General features: G+C 40.6%; 1 protein-coding gene across 3 annotated transcripts in view; it reads right to left on the reverse strand.

The window, feature by feature from the left end:
* The window catches only part of gabra3 (gamma-aminobutyric acid type A receptor subunit alpha3), a 109,531-nt gene extending 83,613 nt beyond the window's left edge, over window positions 1-25,918 (reverse strand). Inside the window, exons 1-2 of one of the 3 annotated variants that reach the window (XM_035990992.1) lie at window positions 25,596-25,918; window positions 23,012-23,014 (exon numbers count right to left, since the gene is read on the reverse strand). The gene's annotated coding sequence lies outside the window, so the exon portion shown is untranslated. The remainder of the gene's footprint in view (window positions 1-23,011; window positions 23,015-25,595) is intronic. The other 2 variants (XM_035990993.1, XM_031310983.2) reach the window with 2 other exon arrangements.
* Window positions 25,919-26,840: the final 922 nt, after the last annotated feature.

Consider the following 26,840-nt stretch of genomic DNA (forward strand, 5'->3'; position numbering starts at 1 on the left):
GCTTTATAAAAGACTGCTCCCTGGCCTGTATTATCTGTTTATTATATATTTTCTTTCCCTTTTATATGTAAAAGTGAGGATGGATTGTTAGATGGATCTAAGAGTCCCCTCTGTGTTTGAATAAAGCTGATTAAGCTAACACCTTGGTTCAATATTTTATATGAGCCATCAACAGTTCTCACCTGTCAAGATGCTAAGATCTATAATGCTTACCCAGTTAAGCAGTTTGCACACACAGAGCACAGCTGGGTAATTCTCTATACACGTAGATACTGCTGAATCTACAATATTTTATATCTATTTTTTCAAATCTGTAAACTAAACAATCTAGCTATGACTAGAGAGTGTTCCCAGACACTGGTGCCAAGAGAGCTCAGTGAACAGTGTTGACTCAATAACCCTGATTATTAAAAAAGGGCTCCAGACAAACGTTGTTACTAGGAGCACTGTAGCCCCTAACTGAACATTTGAGAGGCACAGGCAGAACATTTAGGGGCGCACACCTTAAATCGACCTGCAACGCAAGTATTCACATTTTCCCCATTTTAACTATTACTGATAAATGTTTTGGTAATAATACCGAAACTACGATCTGCTGTCTTATTTTAGTTCACAGTCACATTTGAATTGAATGGTTCTTAAAGCTTTAGTGTGTAACTTTTTACGTTACATTCCAAGCCATTGCCAATAGAGTTGATACAAAGCTAATTAAGATTATCAGCTCCACACAACTCTCTCTGTATTTCTCAGCATGGGTGTGTTTAGAACATGGTGTCATCCAGCAACTTTAGAGCGCAGAAACTTAAGTAAAGATAATTACCTCTTCGGAAGAGTTTATCATGTTTTTTTAATCCTCCCTGTCCTCCTTTGCTACTAGCAACTGCGTGGAGGAGGGGTGGGGGTGAAGTGCGATCACGGAAGGCTTGTAGCATGTGGATGCCCTGACAGTTTTGTTGTCATTACTTAGAATTTCTCATGGGGGAGACAGAAACTAAGCACTATAGCTTTAACAAATGCATGCAAAGTATTATTACTGTCATTACAGTGCAAAAACCAAATTAGGTAAACAACTTGTGCGCAGAGCACATTCCCCTGTGGGACACTGGAAGGCTCTGACGGCCAACACTTGTAGTTAGTTAAACTGTGCGGTGCTAGTTATCTCGGCAAACTTGGTTTTCCCCGCATGTTGTGGACCACATCTAGTGCAGTAGATAGTTAATGGTGTTGGTGTTTTCGGTAAATCCAAGCCATGTAAATTCCCTCAGCCATTCCTGTCGGAAAAGGTGTGTTCTTGCCTTTTTCACCACTGTCTCTTCTGACTCTAACTCGTCGAGTTTTGCATTTTGCTGCTGTGAAGGGCCTGGTTCTAGTAGAGGAGGAGCCGTGGATGGAAAAAAAATGCGTTAATGGTTCGTTTCGCCATGGTTGACTTTTACGGATGATGAGTGTGACGCCACGCAAGCGAGACACGCAAGTGTAGATGACGTTACCCACGCAGTTGTCTAATCACTCACGGACCCTTCCCCTCTCACACACATTGGCCAACTCTGGCAGACTCGCTCCCTCCTCGTTTTCAACATGAAATAAAAAAATTTAAAAAAGAGTCAAATTTTCAGGTCGCACATGTGCGAGTAGTTGTAAAAAAAAAAATTACTTGCACTGTCTCAAAAAATTTGGTTGCAGTCTGGAGCCCTGCCATATTTCATAGGGAGTAGGGCTGCAGCTATCGATTATTTTAGTAATCGAGTATTCTACCGATTATTCCATCGATTAATCGAGTAATCGGATAAGAAATACTTAGTAAGAAATACTTAGTAAACAGCAATAATAAATATTTATTATTGCTGTGTACTAAAAAAAAGTTAGTCTTTTGTATATATACAAAAGACAGTTTTTTTTTTGAAAAAGCAACATTTTTTATTGCCAAATTCCAAGTACATTTTTGGTGGCCCAAATGTTAATATTTTTCACCCCCTTCCCCTTCTTGCCTCTGGCTCTTTGCACTGGATATGCAAAAGAGCTGTTCACTAAGCCCAGGTAATTGTGACTGTACAAAGCTTACAGCGGGGCTATTCAACTACACTGTTCTGGGGGACACATTTTAAGAAGGTTAATCCTGAGTGAGGAGAAAGAATAAAGAATGCAGACATCACCGGCATGATGACGTCATTCACGTGCATAATAAGTGGCCATGCTGGGGGGAGGAGCCGGTTTGTCTCCGGCAGCAGCTAAGTTTCTAAAGATTAGTAGCAAACTAATAAACAGTTAGACTACAAACCGACAGCTTGTAGCATGCTGTAGGCTAGTTGTGTAAAACAGCGCGGTGGACGAGAGCAGCAGACGTTAGTTAGCTACCTTGTGTCGGGCTCGCTCCGTGGAATGGATGAGTAGACTGGATGCTTTCTACAAAGATGATGTAGTAGCATGTTTGCAGCTTAAAATGATCCCAAACTTTCTGTTGTTTTCTCTCGCCTGTCTCTTCTCTTAGACCACTCAAACCCTCTCGTCTTCGTTCATTTGTAATCTGGGCCATCAGTCTTGTCCACAGAAGCGTCAACCTGTTGTGTGCGCTAGTAATTATTCTCCGTGCGGAAACACAGTGAGCCGTACACCCTTAATTACATTGATTTAACGAAGCTTCGAGGGAAAGAATTTTGCTTCGAGGATTTTTTGTAATCGAATTATTCGAGTTATTCGAGGAATCGTTTCAGCCCTAATAGGGAGCATGTCATTACTTAGAGAATATGTTTCATTAATAATTGACAGGACATACAATCAGTTATCCTTAGATGAACTCCAATTGGAAGAGTGTTACTGAGAAAATACCTCAGATATGTTACTTCAATCACACATGATTATAAACCTACTGTAACATTCATTATACTGCTGGAAGGATGAGATCGGATCCGATAAATAGAATAATCATGTAAATCAGTGTGACTTTCACAATTAGAGACACAGCACACCATACTACTGCTGATCTGCATACAAGGCACTACAGCCATACATTTTAAATAAATGGAAATCAGCTGTTAAACCAGGGACAGGGCGCCTGCCTTGTAGGTGAAATCTGTCGGAGTTCATCAAGGATTCCCCGTGAAGAGCAATACCTTCCTGAGCACTCACCACCTGTGCACATGTATTACCTCAGGCCTTGTTACACTGTTTGCAACTGGATGCCTGCACAATTCCGATTGCACACATTTACTGTTGATGCTGCACATTCTGTTAATCCTTTAAATGACGTTGAAACTAGTTTATATTTACATTTCAGAAACTAGCATTTCCCGCAATGGGCCACATACAGTTATGACATATGTTCTTTTTTTAATAAGAGAATAATCATGATTAGAAGAAAAAGTGTGTCTGGCTCAGGTAATTCTCTGCTAATGCAGTTTCAACATCATCATTAAATAAACAGAAAAAAGGAACAATAACATCATTAGCAGTGGTTCCACAGCTAAGATGCATTGCAAGCTTTAGAGCTTTAGAGCAAGAACAATAAGCCACTGTTTGTTCAAGACAAAAGTATGAGACAACGAAATAATAAAAAATAAAACTACAATACAATTAATCTTGCTTGCCCAGTGGATCTCACTGAAAAAGCAGCATTCATTTCCTCTGGGTTTAAATTTAACTGTATTACACACAAATCTACTGCTGTTTTCATTTAGTATCCTCTGAAAAAACGAGACGACACTACGACACAAGCTATCAACTGCGATGCTTTTATTCTGAAAAGGAATTTTCTCGCGAAATCAAAATTAGAAGCAAGAAAATGGATGTCAAACAGAACGTTTGTGAAAGGCTTACCCAGACAAGATTCCTTCAAAGCTGATAGCATTACATGGCCAGCAGAGCGGGGCTCCACATGGATGGGAAATTAATATCTCAGTTTAGACTGTGACACGTTCTGCATCTCCTCAATGGATTATGATTACAGCTGGAATAAAGTCTTTGCCCATTAGGAGGGGTAACCAAACTGGCTTACAATGAGAAGAAGTGTGCCCCAGAAGGGGGGATTGAGAAGTGAGATGTAACCGTACCGCCATATGCAGTCTGATCTTGAAAATTGGCCCAGCGGGGGGTGGGGTCAACTAGAAGTATTAGTTTTGTTGAATTACTGTTTTCTTTCACACTTAATTTTTTTTTTTTTCTTCCTTTTTTTTGATTTGTGTTGGGTTGTATTTTTATACTTGCAGTTGGCTTGTAATGTATGTACACCACGTGTCCCAAAGTATTGATTTGTATTTTTGGTACTCCCCTACAGTATACTGTGCTGTGAACATCATTGCATTATGTAATTGGGAGGATGCATCAGTGGTAGGATGTATCTATGTATTCCAGTGCACCAAAAGGAGATGTCAACGACCCATGTTTCTTTCGTTTTAAGATACAAAAAAGGGACTGCGGATTGGAGATTTGATATTTGCACAAATTAATAAGCAACTGTTACATGCAATTCCATGAGGAACCATATTTTTTCTTCTCCTCATTCCTGGCAACATTTAAACGAATCCACTCACTCACACATCTGTGACTGTTAATATTTCAGCAGCTGCCTCCATAAAAAAACATACTTGCAGTAGAAAGTATTGAGTTTGCAATGACAAATTATCACTCAATGCAGCAAAGGAGAGTGAAAAAAAAGAAAGAAAGTGAGATGCCTATCTTTTAGATGAATGTAAGAACAGGTGTTTTGGAGTTTGATTACACTTCATATGACAGTGACTCAACAAACAGCAACAAAACTAAGGCTGAACAGACTAATACCTTTCTTGTTGCCTGCATGGACACACATGTTTAGCCAGTCAGTTCACAGTTATGTTGACACAGCTCAGTTGTGTGCAGGGAGTGATATTGCCAGTCAGCACAGTTACCTACCGCTGTGAGGATGCTATGGGAATACAAATGAGTGTAGGATGGCAAAGCATGCAGAGGATACAGCATGCAATACTGTGTCAGTGGTGAGAGAACATTGGAATTCGCTGTGGACTATATGGTACTCTAGAAACACTGACAAAGGGTAGACCAGGTGTATGAGATAATATTCTTAGGAACTTGAACCAGCATATGTAAATGAGCTTGATGGCCTCATGGAGGCAGGCCACACCTATGGACCTTGTGCAAAATTGCATTATTATACTTAGAATTCATCAATATCAGGCATGGTGGTGTCTAAGGTATCACCTGAGAAATCTCATTTGGAATGATGATTCACCCCCCACTAACTGGCCCTGGGGGTTCCTGCATTATTCATGGCTAACAGCATGTTTCACGTGTTTGCATGGCAGTAATTGTTTTATGATTAACCTGCTAAATACTCACTTGGTTCATTTTCTAAACCATTTTTAGCCATCTCACTGGTGTCTGATTCTTTGAACAATGCAGTTTTTGAGGTGCTTGGTGGGCTTGCTTGAGGCCAGGAGGGTCTGCTGGCCCTATTAAGCTCCTCGTTGTTGAGTTGGAGTTTTAAGTTAGCCCCAGTGCAAGTATGAAACATAAAATTCAGGAATATATTTAAAATAAGTAATAACCTTTAAATAGGTAGTGAGAACTCTTGACCTGAAGTCTAACTACAATAAAACATGTTGGATTTCACATTAGTCTCAACACCTGGAGTGATGAGCTTTCTGAAATAGAAACTCTTCATATGGAAATACTTTCACCAAAAGGAATTTCACTATTGAAATTGTATTTTAAATTAAAATCCATCTTTTAGATTTTAAACTAAAAAGGAAAAATCGAAATGAACATAATAAATCATTTCAAACTTATGACATTATGTGCTCAAACTAATTACGTTTAAAGTCATTTATCGAGAGAACAAATATCCATCACATGACTATGAACAAACTGTTGCCCACTATGCGAGATGCTGAGTCACAGCTCCATAAAATTTGTCTCCCAAAGGAACACTGGCTTCAAGCCAGGAAGCAATAAATTATGAAGGAATCACTTTGTACAGGTTACATTCTTGTTCATTTTTTAATGTTTCTTACCCAATAAAGTATATTGCTAAAAAGACATTTCAAGACGAGCCTAGAAGCAACAGCGGCTCTGCTATTTAAACTTTCACACTGTCTAGTTTCGTTAATGAGCTAAACCCTCCATGTCACATTGCGGTTTTCAGGCGCTTTGCAAAATACTTTTTCCAACTGCTTCTCCAAACCACTCTACAATCAACTTCTTATACTCATGAACCATTAACTTAATGAAGTGTATAGACTCGAGCATCAGAGGTCTCAGACCGTTTCCTTTTATACAGCCAATAGGTGGGCATCAGTAATTGGTGAAGGACTAAATGGCACCCACTGCTTGGTTGGTCCAAAAGGGTAAAAATCAGTACTCAGCAGTGGAATTCAAAAGGTAATTACCACTGGAACCAACTTGAGATACTGTATATTGGGCCATACAGGAAATATGTAAGTACATCATCAGCATTATTAATTGTTGATCCATTTACCTAGTCCACCCTGACTTAAATTGCAGCTTTCTGGATCATAAAGTGAGTCTGAAAAATGTATCTTTAATACAGTCTAATCACAAGACTGGCAGATAGTCATCCAAAGTCATCAGAGAAACATGTAAGAAGCCATAATAGGCCACAGGGCAAAGATCTGTCTAACTTCATCTTGCCCTTTCAATCTTGTGGATTCACTAAGATTTAAGACGCACCAGTGCACGAGCATGAGATGGGCTGTTTTCCAATGGGACTTCCATTGCCATCAATCAAATGCTTCATATATTACTTCATATCACTACTGTAACAAAATGGTCTGTGCATGAACATGGCAGGTGTTGTCCAGACCTTTTAGTCCTCTCACTTTTCCTCTAAAGCCTCAGCAGGTCAAAATTTCCACTTCAGCCAATGAAATATCTCTACATCTATTTGATGTACTGGCAGAACATTTTGTTCAGACATTCCTGGACTCCCAGACATGTGTATCCTAATGATCCCCTAACATTCCCTGTACCATGAGGTAGGCATTTGTGGTTTTGATTGAAATGTCTCTACTACTATTGGATGGGTTGCCATAACATGAAAATTGTCATCCCTTTGCTCATCCCTTGACGTTTCCTCTAGAACCATCTTCATTTCAAATTGTTCATCATGGCTGTAGACACTTAGTCTTCGTATATATGGTGTTGAAGGAGACTACCATCCATTGCAGCCCATGATTATCTAGTTAACATAAAAGCTTATTGGTGTTTTAAAGGCATGTCTAAACATGTTAAAATAGTGTCATGAAATTAAAACAGAGACCACTAGGGTCATGATCAATCAAGCAATGGCACTGTCCCTAATGCGTCCTTGACATATTTTTTAGAATCTGCAACTCTGACCCTCTTGAAGCTAAACTTCAAAGCAACATATTACATCCTGCTGCTTATTTTTGTGAGAGTCAAGTGGGTATTTATACAACCTCACTGAATCTATTAAACTTAAGGGTGCATCTCTGAAGTGGCTTGATCAGTAGCTATCTATCATACTAACAGGTAAAGTATTCATGGGCAGGCTGGTGATTCAGTGTAAGTAGAAGCTATCGCCATTAGTACCATGAATGGCAGCTATATAGCCTAACTGTAATTGGAATGCAAGGTTTCACTCCCTGGTAATAGCCATACAAAGAGCAGGAGAGTTCAGCACACGCACTAGACTGGCCCAACAGAATAATTTCAACCATAAATCAAAAAATCCATGCTGTGGTTCACCTTGAAGCTCTATTGGCTCATCTTTGCCACTTAGACGGAAATTGTGTTGAACGAGTGTTCTTGTTTTCTTATCCTATGCGAACAAGGATATACTGTAAGGAATCAAAGATGCACTCTATAACAATATGAGCCAAACAGTGCTACGGATGAATGAGGCAGAACATAAGCTATGAGGTGCTACTTTTAGGATAAATGAAGCAGTTTTCAAAAGCAACAAGCTTATTTTATTTCTGGAAATAGATTGAATCTCATCTGTTGCTATAGTGAAGCCCACATTCATGTTGCAAGGAATATGACTATTACTTTTCAGCATTTTACTTTATTGGTTTTATAAAAAACAATCTGCCTTCCTGAATGTGTGGCAGGTATGTCGTAGGGCAACACAACTCTTGACTAAACAATGTATTAAATAAAAAATATGAAATAAACCAGCAAAAAGCGAGATTTTCACCACCAGTTTCTTAAACTGCCCTTGAATATTTCATAAGTATTTGCAGGAAAATGCCATCTGTTTTAAACTTGGAATAAAAGATTTGCCCTGAAATACAGAGAATAAGCATCATCTGATACAGTTTAACACTTTAAACGGGGGATTCAGTTTCATGTGTGTTACTAGAAATGTCCATATATTGAACAAATACTGGCAATTCATATTTTACCTTATCGTCATTCAGCCAGATATGTAGGCGTGTATGCCACAGGCAAGAGTTGGCCACCCATTCTCCCCGTATGACACAGAGGGATATTACTGATCGTTGAAATACATTAGGCTTGCAAGAAATATTTCATCTTATCTCAAGAGCAGATACTGTGCCTCAAAAAAGACCTTGCGCTGCAAATGTGAATCCCACAAATCATGGCACACACATCAAGTTCTATTACCTTCTTATTACACAACACAGATGGATAGAAGACATATTTAAAGTCGACTCATGAATGTTGGTACATAAATAAATTCATAGCCTTTCTGGTATCCTCCCCCATTGTAAGTTACCTTTCCCCGGTCTAGATAGTAATCAGATTTCCCTCCAGTGTGAATGAGGTGAGCGTGATTCTGAACAGGGTTGTGATCAGCTTTGGGTCGTGCTGTGAGTCTCTGTGGATGGGATGTTTACTGGGGCTTTTTGTGCGGCCAGTAGGATCCCACTTAGTGTGAATGATGGCAGCTGTAAGGGTGCCTCTGGCAAGTGTGACTCCAACTATGGCTGCTTGGTCTCATGTAGCGTACAGCGCCAGATGTTCAGGCTGTGTATACCACTCCAGTGAGCATGACTGATTGCGGCTGAGGTAAGCACGTCTGGTGAGAATGATGCTGAATGCAGGTATGGTGAGTGCAACCATGGGTACAACTATGGGAGATCACGCCACACACCAGCTCGGTGCAGCTGGCTACTTGGATTGTGGCTACATTAGCCCAACTGTGGCAAGTGTGACTGAGTATCTCGACGGGCATAATTCTGGATGCTCTGTGTGGGATGCTGCTGCACAGGCTGATTGTGGTGATCAAAGCAACTTTGACTGCTGGTGCAGCAAGTTATCACTCTGGCGGAGTTTGCTAGTTGGGCAGAGGCTGTGATGAACACAACTACAACAAGTCTAACTGACTGGAGCAAGGTGTGAGCAACACTCAGTTAAGCACTGCTCATGCTACTCTGTTTTAAGCAGCAATGGAGTGTGATGCTGATAATAGCTCCAGTACTCCTGCAATCTGGACACACACTAGTGTGGAGTGTGTTTGCGACACAAGATTTTGTGGTTATCAATGTGAGCTATTGTGTATATTCTTTTATGATATTGATTATTATGAACATCACATTGGGATTTTCCCCTTTCTGGTCTACATATCCCTGCCTCTGCATGGATATAGCCATGATACATTTTGTCCCCCGGTGGGGACAAAATGTATCCCCCGCCTCAAAGTGACCAATGCTACTTCACCAATAGACCATTATATACCTAAAATATAAGTGTTTTAAACTAAGTAAAGCGCTGTAATGTGAACTGTCTAGAGTGCGAGGGACGATAAAATTCGAGCAGCAGTTTGCTGGTTGTATTTAGCCACTACAGAGCTCTGGGACGCCGGCTACCAGCGGCAGTTGTTTAGCCGCCAATAGGTGACTGTGAGCCGGCTACAGGCACCGCCAGATCACGGTCCTTTCAGAGGCCATGTAGTGGAGTTTAGCCAGAAATGACTTTGAAGTTTAGGCACCAAAATGACTAGTTAAGTTGAGAAAAAAGATCATGGTTTGGATTAAAACACTCCCGAGGAACGAAGGAGCGTTTCCTGGGTGAAAAGTATTTAGCTTTCGCCGCAAAGTGAACTCTGCTCTCCGGCTTGAAAGCTCTGTGTTTTACTGTGTCGTGCTGTGTTGTGCTATTTCATTTAGAGATTATTTTCCATTGAATATTGAAGTTCATAAATAAGTGTTTTGGCATGGCTGGCCGAGTGGTGCTATATCCATGGTATTGAAAGGGAGATTTAATTCTTGCATGTTTTGTTGTGCATGAATCCCCCCCCCCCCCCCCCCTCCCCCCCTGCTTTTTTTCACAAATCTCACCCTGAAGGTATTGTAAGGAAAGAGCGTCTTGGTCCTTTTGTGCTTTTTTAGGACGTTCTGCAGTTTATTGTTAGGTCTTTCATGGCCTACCAGCCTCTATCATGTTGCAACTGAAACTTACTGTGAGTCTACTGTTAATGTCAGGACTCAGTGATTTTATATTTTCAAACTCGTTATCACAAAAAAGTATGAAAATACCAAGAAATTACTTATTAAACACACATTACCTCACACACAAAATAGTCATCGCCAATCAATAGAAAACTTGAGACGAGACTACTGCAGAAACAATAGATTAATTAATAGTCAATCAACTGAAAAATAATTGATTGCAATTTGAATAACTGATTTATTGTTATTTTGTTAATTATTGGCCATTTTCAGCAAGCAGGCCAGTTAGGCTCCAACAATAGCTTCCTAAAAGTTTGTATTCACCAATGCAGCCTGCATTTTTCTGGTCTTCATCATCCATAATTGAAAACTAAACAAAAAGCACTAGGTCGTTCAGTGTAGTATGTGTGCACCTGGTAGGTAATTTTCCATTCTGCCACACGTGACAATAGGAGCATTTGCATTAGGGCTGAACGATTTTTGAAAATAATCTAATTGCGATTTTTTCCCCAAATATTGCGATTGCGATTCGATATTCGATTATTTTTTTAAGCTCTTAGTCTTCTGTATTATTCAACAAAGAATAATAATATAATTTATAGTATGAACACACAATTACACACTAGACAGTTAAATAAGTAAAAATATAGTATATATCTATATACACACACACACACACACACACACACACACACACACACAACAGTGTAATTTTTTACAGTGCACAGAGAGGAGCTGCCTCCAGCCCCTCCCCCTCGTGAAGTTACGTGCTGCCGTGTGCACTTGCTCAGAGAGGCTATCGTTACGTTAGCTAGTTGCTGGTGTTCTTGCCGTGGGATTAACTGTACTAATAAAACTGTTGAAACACCGCGGCCACGCTGCTGTGAAAGCTCCCCGAACGTCATTTATCAGTCTGGTTGTTACCCCTCTCAGTGGCAGCTCCTCCACTCCATATCTTTATAACGGAGCTAACCGCTAACCGGAGCTAATCGTTGCCAACCGAGCCTTCAGTTCTGTGTGCCTGTATTCATTAACTGCATGTATGGACTCAAGACTGAATAAAACCCTTCATTTTATTAAAATGGCTGTAAAAGTTTTAAACTACAACTCAGAGTTGTTTGAATGACAGAAATCAGCTCAAGGTACCGCGTAGCGTTAGCGTGCTAGTTGATGCTTTCTCTGCGGAGTGCAGACTGATTTGCTCTCGCGTGTCATGTGACCAAATCGCAGCCTTTGCGATTAGGAAATCGCGTTTTAACATATCGCGATATTATCGCAAATGCAATTAATCGTTCAGCCCTAATTTACATGAAGACAGCCAAAAGGAACAGGCGATATTAAGACAGAAAATCACTACACATTTGAATTCACTTTTATATGGTGATTACGCTTTTTATCCCACTTGGTACTGGATTTTTATAAGGCCATTACAAGGTTACTTGACCTGAGTAAACAAACCACCCATGCCATTTAAATACTTTTTGCACCTTGAAAAACAGGGAACGTGAACAACACAACTTTAGTACATTGAGCAATCTGAGTTTAGGAATTCAGAATATATAAACATACACATTTTTCATTAAAAGCTTTATACAGCTAACAATGGGAAGAGAGAGACATCAACCGACCAGAAACAGCCAGGCATTGATTGAAGGCCATTTATGATTCACTAGATGACTTGACCAAATGGTTATAAAATCATCCACATATGTTTTCTTGCACCTTCAGTATATATCATGATGTTTTGTCTTATGTACAATGTCAAATTCAACGTTAACACTGTAATCACATTGAATATATGATGACGGATGCTTTGCATGCTATCAAAACAAAACTGGAGCTGCAAAGATTAGTCCAATCAAAAGTAAAGTAATCAGATGCATTGCGTGCAAGCCAAGCTACTGACACGCAGCCAAAACATAGTGCTGAGTTGCGCCTATACTTATGCAGGTAATAAAATATAAACCCAGATGCGTCTGAACAAGCGTAAACCAAGACAGCAAAAACTCTTTTTACATTGTCAAATGGCAATGCATTACAGCTTCGCTACATTTTGTTTACACAGTTTTTACCTTTCACAATAAAAGCCCAACTTAAATTTCAGCATTTCCCTAATCGGAAACTCAACAAAATAGCTGGCTAAACTGGCTCTCTCTGGGTTGGCGTCGGAGTCGGTATCCAACAAAAACAGCCCACACTGACATTCATTGCAGCAGAATGATTCAGTTTCTGTTAAGGGCAATTTAACCTGCTGGTGTTTCTCTGCCGCACTCAGCCGCAGTCTCTCTCCGCTGCATTTCTTCAGCCGTATACTCTGGCTCGAATAATAACGGCTGAATCTGATATTCAGCCATTATTAATATTGGATCTAAGAGTATGGATTTATTACACAAAATCCTATGAAAGAAATACGAGTTCCAGGAAAAGAAGCGCAGACTTTGGACCGGTCTTTTACACTTCTCTGCATAATGAATAAACTCACGAAGCATTCACGAGTCACACCCATAGACATATATAAACTGGACCAACAGATCCCGTTGCTCTGGACGGAGACCAGTGAAGGATATTAGAAGCACTTTTCCGGTGAGCGCTGAGCGTTACTGCGCAGCCTCCAACTGAGAGAGATGACGTAAATGTGACGTGAGCAACGTGTCTGAAAGTTGTAAGTCTTCTGGTAGCTGTGCCAAGAGAAATCTCAATCATTCCCAATTTTGCAGAGATGGAGAGCGTAGGTATATGTAAGGAGATAACATGGGCACAGGCTAATTATTGCTAACTAAAATGCTAGTTAACATTAGTAATTAAACTTAAACAGCTAATGTAAATCCAAACTGCCTGCGAGCTTCTCCTGTACTATACGGTAATTCCTCTACTATGCGACAGTAAGTCGCGTGGTTATGACACAATCGTTAGCCTATTTTTACAAAAACGCCTGCTACGGAGCCATAACGTTAGGTACAAGGTAATGGAGCCTTTTATACATTGTCGTGTTTCTTTAGAAATAAACAATGGACAAATAAAGTCTTTAAACGCTTCAGATGTAAAGTTATTCGCTGTCAAAGTGACGCCAAAATGAATGGCACTCAATGGGATGCTAACGGCGGGTGAGTGCTTGTTAGCATCAAAATGGCACCATAGGATCTACGGGTTGTTGACAGACCCTTACCCCCGCCGTGCTGTGTGCATGAAAAACACGGAGAAAGGTTGGGCGCTACCAAGTCTCACACAGAGGCGGGGGGGTTGTGTGAAATTCTAATTTTCTTTGCTTGCCAATTACATTGAATCTAGAAAGCCAACCACTTGTCATCTTTTATAACAGTTCATATTTTACATTCATCATTATGATAAGATTTTTGGGGGGGTTAAACTGGCCACTTTTGATTAACAACCATTATGTCGTCCATAACATCATCCACACTCATATTTGGGATGCCATTTTCGCTGTTAGAAACGTAGATTGTTTGCAATACAAGTGTAGAAAGCAACGAAGTACTGTATTTGAGCTGCATCCAGAGCACACCATCTGGCTACCGGGAAGCGAAATCCAAGCTGAAAAAGTCTGTAGTTCTTCCTTGCCTCCGACTACGTCACTGTCACGTTACATGGCGGCACTAAATGCAGGAAGAACACCACATTTTGCAGCTGCAAACTGCAGCTTTCTCTATCAATATAGCACACACTAAGGAATTGATTACTTCAGTCATCTACATTTACCATCAACACTGATGGGACATCCACATAAAAAGTGGCAAGTAAAGTCATTTTTCAAATAGAAATGTCAGAGTTGATAGTAGTAGGTTCTCAAATTTGAAAAATTCTATTTCTGTTTTTCTTGTTCAGACAAATCAAGACATTACACGATGTCCTCTTGTGCTCTGGGATATTGAGATTGGCGTTTTTCACTTTTTTGTGTTTTGTAGACCAAATGTAATTCGAGAAAATAATCAGAACAATAATCGATAATGGAAATAAATGTTAATTGCAGCCCTAAACAAAACAAAATTTGCAATCATCATATCATTTCGATATGATTCCACTGAAACAAAAGTCAATATATTATTGCATTACTCTCCAGCCCTCCAAGCATGTGTTGCAGGACTGGAAAAGGCCATGTTCTCCAAGGTAACCTGTGACAGGTTTTACAGGAGGAGAGAGTCACTACTGCAAGCCATCCTGTCCTCACAGAGAACTGTGTTCACATTCTTGGCATGAAGTCAAAACTCATTCACGGTGGGTGTCAGAGTCCGACAAAGTTGTCCCTTTGCCTGTTTGTGATGTTTATGGATATAAATCAAGGCAAAGCCAATATCTAACTGTCTAGCTCAGTGACATTAAGATGCCATCCCTGCTGAGAACAATGTCATCCTTTCTACCTTTTGTCTGACTGGTATTTATGTGTGTGGTGTAGTTTTATTTGTGCAAATGAAATGACTAAAAATATAGTTACACATTCTGCCTATTATAAATATCAGCTCCCTCCTCTTTCTTAAAAGCTTGCACTTGCACTCTTGAGCACATAGAAGGACAAACTGACACTGGACACTAGTGACATTTATACATTTATTTTTATTTGAGAAGATGAGAAAGTCTTTGCACGGCCCCAGTTTTACAATTACCCAAGGATTGAATCAGTATTCATAGGTATTGCCCTGTAGCTGTTGTAAAGGCTTATGCAGGTGCTGTTGATGCATTGGAAGCTGCACTTCTGTTCATGTCTGTAGTGTACATTTTCAGGCAGGATATAATGTGTAATAAAAGCTCCTCTGCCAGGCTAATACCAAACAAGCAAACCTTAGATATATGTACAATGTTTTGTTGAGGTATATTGTGTCTACAATTCACTTTCATGGTCTAACAAATGTAATAAAGTAGCACTGTCTCTTGATAAAAGTGCTTGCAGGGTCAGGGCATTTGAGTAAACCATGTTTTATTATTAACTCTCTGTTAGTTGTGAACATTTTGTGGTTGAGATTAGGGCTGCACAATTAATCACAATTTTACGGGGCGCGTACAATATTTGTTAAAGGCAAAATATGTGTCAAACCATTCTGAATTTAGTATTGTGGTGCTGCAGAGACATCCCAGCCTACAAATCGTATCCTACAGACTAAAAGAAAAAAATCTTTGTTTGGTACAGATCGTCATAAAAATCACACTATAATCATTTTTATTTTTGGATATTAATATATTTCAATAAAATTAGAATAACGATACCAAAATGATCATTCCCTCCTATATCGTGAATCATATCGCAATCGCAATATCAGTCAAAATAATCACAATTAGATATGTTCCTCATATCGTGCAGCCTTAGTTGAGATAGAAGAAAAGGTTGATCTTTAAATGCAGAGCCTTCTTTATTTGTCTCAACCATGAAACTCCTAAAAAGCGAGGCTTTTAACTAAAGCGAAGAGACAGGATCGCATCACCCCTGTTTTAGCATCTTGTCAAAGGATACCTGTTTTCTAATTGATTTTTTTTAGAAATGCTAATGGTTTTTAGTCTTTTAATGACCTGACCCCAACTTGTCTTTGAACTTAAAATCCCGCATGACAGAAATCCTCAGACAGGAGCCTCCTGACGGTTTCTGTGTCAAGGTTAAAGACTAAAAGTGACTGGATACAACTAAAAAGAATGAGGTGCCCGCACTCTTCTAATTCTCCCATACGTTTATTGTCCTGCAACGTTTCGACCCTGCTGGGTCTTCCTCAGGCAAAATTCTTTTTAGTTGTATCCAGCTCCTTTTTTGCCCTGCACCTCACCGGTGGGGATGTGCACACTACCACTACTGCTCTAAAGACTAAAAGTGACCATGCTGTTGTTGTCAGGGCTGCCTTAGCTTATAAGCTGCTAGCTTATGAGCTTCCAGCATAGTGGCATCGCAATTAAGGCCATTTAAAAAAAATAAAAAATAAAATCATTTTTGATGTTTACTCTTCTTGCATCCCTGCAGCCTTGTCTGATCTCAGTATTTTGCATTGGTTATCCCCATGACTCCCTCTGTTTATTAAGGCATTTAGGTTAGTCAGTTATTATAACCTTGACTAACAGATTTCCTGTGGCAAATGCAGAAAATCTGATAGTTATTGTTCTTGACATGAACAATTTATGCTATAATTTAAACTGTAAAATCCCCTTGTGCATTTGAAAGATACATTTCAACAGCTATCATCACACCTACACCATGTTGGAGCATGGCAATGCAATAGGGATATAAAATAATCTCTCTGAAAGAAATTTCTCTATGCTATACCTGGTGCAATAAAGAGTAGGCTGAGACAGCATGAGGGTGGCCAAACACTACACACATTAAAATACCCACAATCATCTGGCAGCCTGTGATAAAAAAAGGAATAATACTATGGTCTCAGTAGTGAGCTTACTTATAAGTAGGGGGGCTGTTGATTTCTGTGCAGAAATGTGCTTTGAGTTATATTGAGTTACATAAGAACATTGCAGTCCTCTGCATAGGCTATGTCATAAAACAGTGTACAGCGCATTCAACTTGCTATATGATGAAGAGAACGGCACTGTCCAGTTTACTGTCGAGTAAAGCTGCAACTAACAACTATTTTTATTTGTATGCCCATTTTGTTCTCGGTTGATCTATAAAATGTCAGAAAATACAAAAACATCAGTGTCATAATTTCCTAAAGCCAAAGGTGACATCTTTAAATTGCTTGTTTCTCCAACAAACATTCCAAAATTAAAAGATATTCAATTCATTATCACATAACAAACAAATACAATACATTGAAAGTGACAAGCAGGGAACTGGGAATGTTAGGCATTTTTCCAGAAAATATTATTTGAACAATAATTGTTAAAGGGATAGTTTGGATATTTTGAAGTTGGGTTGTATGAGGTATTTATCTATAGTCAGTGTATTAGCTCGGCACGCCCCCGGTTTGGAGAAGCAAGCAGGAATACCGACACGGAAGGTAAGCAATGTTCTGCTATAGACAGGGGCAGCAACACAATCGATTAAGCCACCTAAAAAAAGGCCCAACTACAAAAAAATCAATGTTGGTTTAAGTGTAGTCTATATTTAGAATATATTCACTGCTTTACCTTGATTGGCTAGTTAGTTTGTGTTATTGTGTGTCTGTGAATCCAGACTAACTCTTTAAAACACCAAAGTCACACAATGGCAAACCAACCAACTGATCGAGTCAGCGGTAGAACAGCAACTCCTGTGTTTTGCGAGGTAAAATCACTCTTATTTTTCTGTCTGGTGGCTTTGAAGAGAGCATAGATAGATAAAACGGCTTCAGATCCCCGTCGGAAAGAGCTGTCTGACGGCAAGGTAAAGTGGTGAAAATATTCTAAATATAGTTCACATCTCAACTGATAGATTTAGATGGTCCTTTTTCAGGTGGCTAAAATACGTTTAGCTGTTGCCCCTGTCCACAGCTTAGCTTCTTCGTCGGTATGCTTGCTTCTCCAAACTGGGGGCGTGCTGACAGCCACCTACAGGTAATACACTGACTATGGATAAATACTTCATACAACCCTACTTCAATATCCAAGCTATCCCTTTAAGCCAGATGTCTTCAACAGTGGGTCCGGGACCCCTAGGAGGTCCTCAGAGTTACTGCAGGGGGGCCTCCAAATTTTTTGGCAAATATAAATCAGCCTATTTGTGGAAAAACACACTGATGATAGGCTTAATGGTCTATAGGTAAGGTAGTCACTAAGATCCACAGATACAGTTAATAAGGATTCACTGTGCCACATATATGTTTAACATTAAAACATGATTTATAAAATCATGCCAACAATTATTATTTTATTAGCTTAGTATTCTATGCACTAAAAAGGTATGCATAAAGGCTTTAGGCCCCCCTCCACATTACTGTAGGCCCAGTTTAATATGCAACTTCATTTTATACAAGATATGCAGTAGGCTAGAGATCCCTGATCTGTCTCTCTTTCAGTTAAGGGGTCCTTGGCCTAAAAAAGACCCCTGCTTTAAGCTCTACTGTCAATCATTACTGCCTTCATACTATTTGACATTACAAAGTTTTCGAGTGAGGCCCAAGTGCCATCCCTTAAAGTAAACAGAAGTTAGATTAAATGTTTTGGGTCATTTGCACATACATAGTTTTGGATAGATCATTTGAAGCTGAATAAGTTTACAGCACAAACTCGAGAAAGTGCATTGTGGTATTTTTCCCTTGCTCTCGCATGTTTGATTATTTTGCCTTTGTTATTTTGCTCTTTGGTGGGAGCATATGCTCACTCAGTCAGGGATATGTCAAAACTGCAATTGAATTTTGATCATGATTCATTGTGCACTGCCAAAGCCGGATCACACACAGCAGATTCACTGTTTTTTCCTGATTAAATATTGTGCAGTGAGCACTAGGCTTTCGCAGAATAACCACAAAAACTTGTGTACTCTTTCCCGCCTCACACTGGTTGAGTTATATCTTGACATCCCACGCAGTTTCCCAGCAGTAAAAATGATCAGTGTTAAAGTTGGTGTTCCCCTCGGGACACTTGGGACACACACAATTTAATCGGGTCCATTAAAAAAAAAATGGTAAGACAATTAAAGCTCCTCTTGACATCACAGAAAGCCCTCGGGGCCACCAGTTCCCAATAATCCACTCTCCATATCTTCAGCCAAAAACTCTGGGTTACCGAGGCAACAGCTGTGTACATTGCCCTTTTTTTCCAATGTGTGTGACAAAAGTAGTGCCTGAAGCGTCACATTTACTGTGTAATTGCAATCGAGGTAAACCTGTGACTGAGATGGTCAACGTGATGTGTTAGAGCAGAATAATGGCTGTTTATCTAACTATGTTGGTTACATTTCATAGAGATATGAAGAGAAACAGGAACATTATATATATATATATATATATATATATATATATATATATATATATATGATCGTGTACAGGACGTTAAGGAACCATATATGGGTTAAATTCTCTATTCCTGTGTGCCTGCAGCCTAAAAAACACCAGAAGTGTGCCGTCACTCCATCTGCACACAGCACACTTGACTGCAATTTGTGCCATGGACCTTGATTCACAATATATGCACCCTCTGTCTTTGCCAATAACCTTCAAGCACTATTTTTCAACTTATCTGGCATTCGACTTGAAAGGCCTAAAATACCTCTTAGTCCTTTGCCAACTTCAATCAAAAGTCCAATATATGATGCTTAACTTCCTTTTTTAATGCCAGTTGATCAAATTAATGCACAACCGGAGCAATTATTCACTGAGCAAACAACGTTTTAAGAGGTGTCACAGTTTTAGATGCAGCACTTATCTTTCTTCAACACCATTTCAGGTCTAGAATGTGTATAATACAATGTCAGACATTTTAGGAGTATCCCAGGGTTCTCAGACATTCTGCCAATACAGCCAGCCCTGAGATGAAGCTTTGAGGCTCCTGGAAGATTATGACATTCAAGAGATTTTGGCTGTCAACCTTAATAAGAGTAAACCCTGAGAGACATATACTTTACCGTTAAGAAGAGTAGGTGAAAATAAGCGAGAGCTATGTTTTCTACAACCTCCAGTTACATATGGATTTAAGTTCTTAAAAATAGGACCCTATAAAATCAAAATGGAGGTTTTATTCCAACAATAACTACAGTACAAATATGCAGATTTCATAGTGACTCTAATCTGGGTTAAATCTTCAACTAAATGCCTGCTCTGATCTATGATTTCTTGCTTTTTTTAATTAGTAGAACATGATTGTGTGTCTGTGATGGAGATTTCCTCCTCCCCTCTTTCCCATGTAATACAAACGGAGTGTGAGAAACAAAAGGTTAATGTTTGCGGGGACAATAGATCCTGAGCAGGTGTTCTTAGATGAATGTTCATGAATTCATTTAGAGGCAAGTGTGCTAAATTGTGCAAAATGTTGCACATATTTCTTCATTTTTATGTTTTTTTTTTTCTACCCCCACAAAAAAATAACTGCTTTGGCCAAGTGGTCTACAGCTAAATACGCAGATATACTTTCAAATAACAAATCTAATCTCAATGATAATCTAACGAGCAATTTCAACGGCGTAACTGTGCAACTGTGGCAGCTCAGTCTTTCATCGATTAACAGTCAATGATTTGCTCTGCACATAATGTACTTGTTGAAAAATGTCTAATGTTGTTTTGGCAGGCAGGTTTAGTTCCTTAATCACTGGGATGTGCATTCACATGAGATCGCTCTTGTCAAGAGTCCTCTGTCTCTGCCTGAATACAGTTATACGAGTCGTTTGTGGAGTTTTTACGTAACAAATTACAGATATGGGAGAGAATTTGTACAGGATTAAGATCGGTGACAATCACAGAAATTATCATAAATCAGTAGGCATGTGGAGGCAACATTATTCCTGTGTAAATGGAGCGTCTGTGATTAATCTTACTCCTCTCCTGCACATAAATGGGCAAATGATGGAAGCTTACCAAGCCACAGAATGAGTGGGGTAGGTAAAATTCTTGTGAATAAGTTGAAGTTAGAGTAATGCAAAAACACTTCACAACCTTAAAATATTCAATTTCTTTGCTTCATCCTACAAATGATATTTGGTTGTGCTGGTTAAATGCATTGACATATATAAAATGGACCAACAGATCCCGTTGCTCTGGACAGAGAGCAGTGAAGGATATTAGAAGCACTTTTCCGGTGAGCGCTGAGCGTTACTGCGCAGCCTCCAACTGAGAGAGACGACGTAAATGTGCCGTGAGCAACCTGTCTGAAAGTTGTAAGTCTTCTGGTAGCTGTGCCAAGAGAAATCTCAATCATTCCCAATCTTGCAGAGACGGAGAGCGTAGGTATATGTAAGGAGATAACATAGGCACAGGCTAATTATTGCTAACTAAAATGCTATTTAACATTAGTAATTACACTTAAACAGCTAATGTGAGACGAAACTGCCTGCGAGCTTCTCCTGTACTGTACGGTAATTTCTCTACTGTGTGACAGTAAGTCGCGTGGTTATGACACAATAGTTAAGTTACGGAGCCATAAACGTGAGATACAAGGTAATGGAGCCATTGTCGTGTTTCTTTAGAGATAAACAATGGACAAATAGAGTCTTTAAACGCTTCAGATGTAAAGTTATTCGCTGTCAAAGTGGCGCCAAAATGAATGGCAGTCAATGGAATGCTAATGTGAGGTGATGGCTTGTTATCATCAAAATGGCTCCATAGGAGCTACGCGTTCCAAGGAGAAGCTTACCCCCTTGGTTAAGTGAAGTGAAGACGTGTGTATCTGTTTCTTCCTGTCTCTATTAACCCAGCATGGCCTTCTCATTGTCCTGCCTTGTTCCACTTCCTATCATATTTGCCCCCATGGAGCAACTCTTTAAATTTCCCCTCAAAGATTCTTGGTCATGACTGACATGATCATGGTTGCGGCTCCAATATACTTAGAGGGCTCTCTGGATTACGTCCTGTCCTGTGATTATTATCATTATCAGCCAATAGCTTGATACCGTAGCCCCACGTCCACTTGAGCTGTGTGGTGGCTCTCAGTACATATTGTCATCTCCAAAACAAGCTTCTGTGCAGGTGTGTGTGTGTGTGTGTGTGTGTGTGTGTGTGTGTGTGTGTGCGCGCGCGCTTTTTTTATTCTGCAAACATGAACAATAATGGAGGGTGACCCTATTATTTAGTATACTAAGTAATTTCCAAAATATGTTAACATTAACATTAATTTATAGGCAAAAAACATTTGCCTCCTGCAAAAAACGACAGTGCTTTCCCTTAACACTCCAGGAGATATTACCCTCGTTTATTTTGTAATCACCCGAGATACTTTGCATTTTACTGCATCATGCCTTACTGTGCCTCGAGGAATGATACGGAAATGCTAATCCTCGCAACAATCTGCCTCTATCTTCGCTACCCGTTTTATTTGGCTGCATCTGCATGCAGAATTCAAATAATAGCAATTACAAACAAATCCTCTAATCACGCTACTTCAGATGTAGCAGGTTCATCACAGTGAGTCACAGAAGCACAACAAATCCATCTGCAACTCTCGGAAAAAGATAACGCCTCTCTCAAAAACAAATCTGCTCTCCCTGACACATTCCCTGCTGGCCAATAAATCTGAGTTTGCTTCCCTTTCACCACACGGCCATTTGCTGTGAAAAGGGGCTCTCTGCTGTGTATGTCTCAACAGATGAAGAACCTGGCTGAGGAAAGTCATTTACTTGTGGTCACACTTATGAGTCCAGGGAGTCATTGCATTATATGACCCCTGTAGCGTGCAGACTGAGAGATGGCAGGGGAAAGGCTGCAAGGAGCTACAGATGACTCTGCGTTACATCAAATTAGAGGTGTGGTAAATACATGAATATGTGATGTGCAGAAAAGGAACTCTTTAAAATGTGACAGGCAAAGGCCAGCGTGATGAATGATCCTCAGAGTAAAATACTTTTTATTGCCTTGATCTGGATGATGTCCAGTAATTAAGAACAGGGCTTTGCCTCTGACATTGGCTGGATCTCACTTGTCTTATTTGTTAGCTCCACATCCTCTGTTGAACCGGAAGTTGTTCTGGCCCAAAGCATTCTCATAGTGATATCCGTATGATATTGTATGAAAATGTATGCACACCAAAACGTAAGATATCCTACGAAATTAGGAGACCACCAGCTCACATGACATGACTCTGGCTACAGTGGCCGGCTACGAGCTCCTTGATGCCGAGCGGCAGTTGCTAGTTGTTTAAGGCACTACAGAGCTTCATGACGCTGGATACAGACCTCCGTCACAGCTCGGTCGTATCAGCGGCAGTTAGTAGATGTGTTTAGCCGCTACAGAGCTCTGAGATGACGGCTACGGTGCGCCGCATGGTCGTATCAGCGGTAGTTGGTAGTTCAGTTTACCCAAGATTAAGTGACTTTGAGCCGGGTACAGAGCACCACGAGCTGCCGGTAGTTTCGACGGACATTAGGGTTAAGTTTAGGTGACAAAAAGTGAGCGTTATGCAACGATGAAAGTTAAATTTAGGAACCAAAACAACTAGTTAAGTTTAGGAAAAGATCGTGGTTTGGATTAAAGGTCCCATGACATGGTTCTCTTTGGATGCTTTTATATGGACCTTAGTGGTCCCCTAATACTGTATCTGAAGTCTCTTTCCCGAAATTCAGCCTTAGTGCAGAATTACAGCCACTAGAGCCAGTCCCACAATGAGCTTTCCTTAGGATGTGCCATTTCTGTGTCTGTAGCTATTGAGGAGGAGAGATGGGGGGGGCAAGCTGGAGGGTGGGGGTGTGGCCTTGACCAACTGCCACTTTGCTCGTTTGAAAGCCATGATGTCTCTCTCTCATGGGTGGGCCAAATTCTCTGGGCGGGCAAAGCAGAGAAAGGGGAGGTAACATTGCCCCTTATGATGTCATAAGGGGAAGAGTCCCATCTGAGCTTTCATTTTCTCAAAGGCAGAGCAGGATACCCAGGGCTCGGTTTACACCTATTGCCATTTCTAGCCACTGGGGGACCATAGGCAGGCTGGGGGAACTCATATTAATGTTAAAAAACCTCATAAAGTGAAATTTTCATGCCATGGGACCTTTAAAACACTTGTTTCCTGGGTGAAAGTCATTTTTCCTCAGGAAGCGAACTCTGCTCCCTTGCTTGAAAGTCCTGTGTTTTATGACGCACCCATCCACCCCGACCTCCTTTTTACGAGGCCAGCGGCGTTCGTATTCAGCTACAATCAATGTGGTGCATACAATCCAAAAAAAAACACGAAATGCTTGGTTCATGAGAACAGGCTGTCTGGCCCTCCGTTGTGAAGGCCGTCTCAAAGCTCTTATTCCTGCCTAGAGGAGCGAGGATGAAGGAAGGATCTCTGAGGAGCTATGAGCGAGGATACACGAGAGCAGCCTTCCTGGAAGCCGGGCAGCTGATAGCTGTTGCTTACTCTGTCCATACAGCTGACGAATTCATGCGAGAGGAAAGGACGTCTCATCCCTCTAAAAACACATTTCCTCTCTCCTCGCATGATTTCCTCACGTCTCTCCCATGCTTCCTCGATGGGAAGTAGTAAGATGCGAGGAAGGCAAGCAAGTGAAGGAACTGGGTATGCAATTTAAGAACCTAGTATGCAGCCATAGGCTGGTTGAAAAGCATTAACAAGATGAAGCTAAATGAATGCAATATCATAATTCTTCCTGCTGGGAAATATCTGCATGCCAAGCCTGCTTTAACCTGTGTGCACACACATTTTAATAATGCAGATCCAACAGGTTTCTTTGTTATATACAGCTCATTGTCGATTGTGCAAGCAGATAGAGAGAGAGATAGAGAGAGAGAGAATTAGATTTTTTAACGAGGCAGGCTTATGCTTCCTTATTAGATGCTACAGCTAAACACAACTATTTTGAGGTAAATAAATTAATAATATAAATATAATAAAAAAATAAATTTCGAGTGAAAAACGTTTGGCAACCACATGGAAGTGTTGTTTTTTCTGTCGTCATCATAGAGATAATCAGTTGTTGTTTTTTTGCGTCAGTTAAAACTTCTCAATTCGGAAACACAAACACTGACATTTTATTTCATTAGGGCTGCTGTGGAGGTGGGTGGTGGGGATGGGGGGGGCGCATATAGCTGCCAGACCCTTCGCTGTAACGCGGGTTTGTTCCAAGGTCTTGTCACTGGTTGCGGTGGCTTGTTTCTGACAGGATTTCCAGCACGCTGGGTCAAAGCATGAGGCTGGATTTATGAATACAAACGTCAAGCGCGCCGTCGTTTAATTGCCCATTAATGGAAAGTAAGAATTGGCGTATGGTGTCGCATTGTGTTGCCATTTGACTGTCCTGAGAAGTCAAGCTGGAGAAAAAACCATGTAACACCGCCATTGTCTCAACTGCATTTACCACACACACAAAAAAAGCTCCCACATGTGTTGCTTACACTGCCCAAACAATACTTCATTCCCTGAGCAAATATTTAAAAGACAAGACAACGCTGTAAGCATGCAGCGCCGCATTCTTACATCAGCATCACGTCCACTTCAGAATGTCAGGGAGACCTGTTAAACCATCAGTTATAATGCGGTAGCTACACAAACAGCAGTTGTTGCATGTGAATGAAACATTGCCATGGAGCACATTTTAAATCATCTCCGGCTATTATCCTGCCAGCGACATGTGCGAAACCTATCATAAATGGCGTTACATGAAACACATATATAGGTAAGGACAAGCATTTAAAGAAATCATAATCTCACCAGCAGCAATAAGGGATGCGTTCTTGCTGTTTCTCCTCTCTGCCGGCTGGCTTTCCTTGGAGTTAATGAGGTTCTGACGTGTGGTCCGACTGATTTCTCCCTAAGCTGTTATTTTCTACTGGCTTTGGCTTTTATTTTCTTCCAGCGGTGAAATAGCCTAATAGGGAAATCGGCGTCCGCTCGCAAAGCTCTGCCCTCTTCAAACTAACCTTCCCGCCCCCTCCGTCTACCCATCTCAGATTGGTGCCGGTCAGAAGGGGCAAACCCTGATCCCGAGCGGTTGCGGGGAGGGCTCACTGTTAACCGACCAGCTTGTCAGCGATGCTCTCGACAGCTGGAGGGGACTCTCTCTCCCCCCCTCCCTCCTCCTCCTTGTGCGTTTTTGCGCAACAACCTCCCAGGCGAGACACAGCAGTGAGTGGGCCCACTTATTCACGGGGGCTCCGCGGTTTCAGCACTGACGCAGGTGCCCAAGGTCCAACCGCGACTGACAGAGATGCCAAGCCTGTGAGCTGCTGCTGACAGTGATATAGTAATCACAGCCCAGTTATTGCAGCAGTAGGACATGGGAGCCGATCATTCCCACTCTGTGACCTTGGACTCGGGGTGGTCTTGTCAGAGCAAGGAGCAGAGGGAAGAAAAAAAAAATCTCTCCTTCAATTCAAAATGTGCTCTTGTGCAAGGCATGTGATGTCACCTCTAACCCCTGCTCATGCAGCAGCAAATAGTAGTGCACTCTGCCAACTCCCAGGTGTATTTGTGTGAGCAGCAAGCACTCTCTGATCTGATTTGCGTTCTCTGTTGTTTAATTACAGGATCAAATATATTACAGAAATGGACTATATGCATATGAATGACCTGTCTGTCAGATTTCAACTCACATTTCAATGAAATATTACATCTCCATGGATTTGATAATTGCTGAAGTCAGTTTGCAACACGAATATGTTTTGGATTTATTACAAAGCCTAATTCTGAAACCCACACTGACTCCTTGTTTTTGTTTGCTAGCATGCAAAAGACCCCTGTTGTGTTTAAGCTCATGTTAGATAGCACACATGTTGCTTTCATGTCTTTTTTTTCAGTGGAATAGTTCAAAGATAAGAATGCAAATCTAAAGAGGGGTTGCCTCTTTCAACTTAAAAAAGTGATTGCAAGTGAAGTGACCGAGGCACGCTGAGTGCTTCATAGAAATGAAGCACTTAAGTCTTGTTCTGTCAAAACCCTCATCTTTGAAAAATAAAG

Source organism: Sander lucioperca, chromosome 13 (assembly GCF_008315115.2).
Source record: "Sander lucioperca isolate FBNREF2018 chromosome 13, SLUC_FBN_1.2, whole genome shotgun sequence".
Classification (NCBI taxonomy): Eukaryota; Metazoa; Chordata; class Actinopteri; order Perciformes; family Percidae; genus Sander; species Sander lucioperca.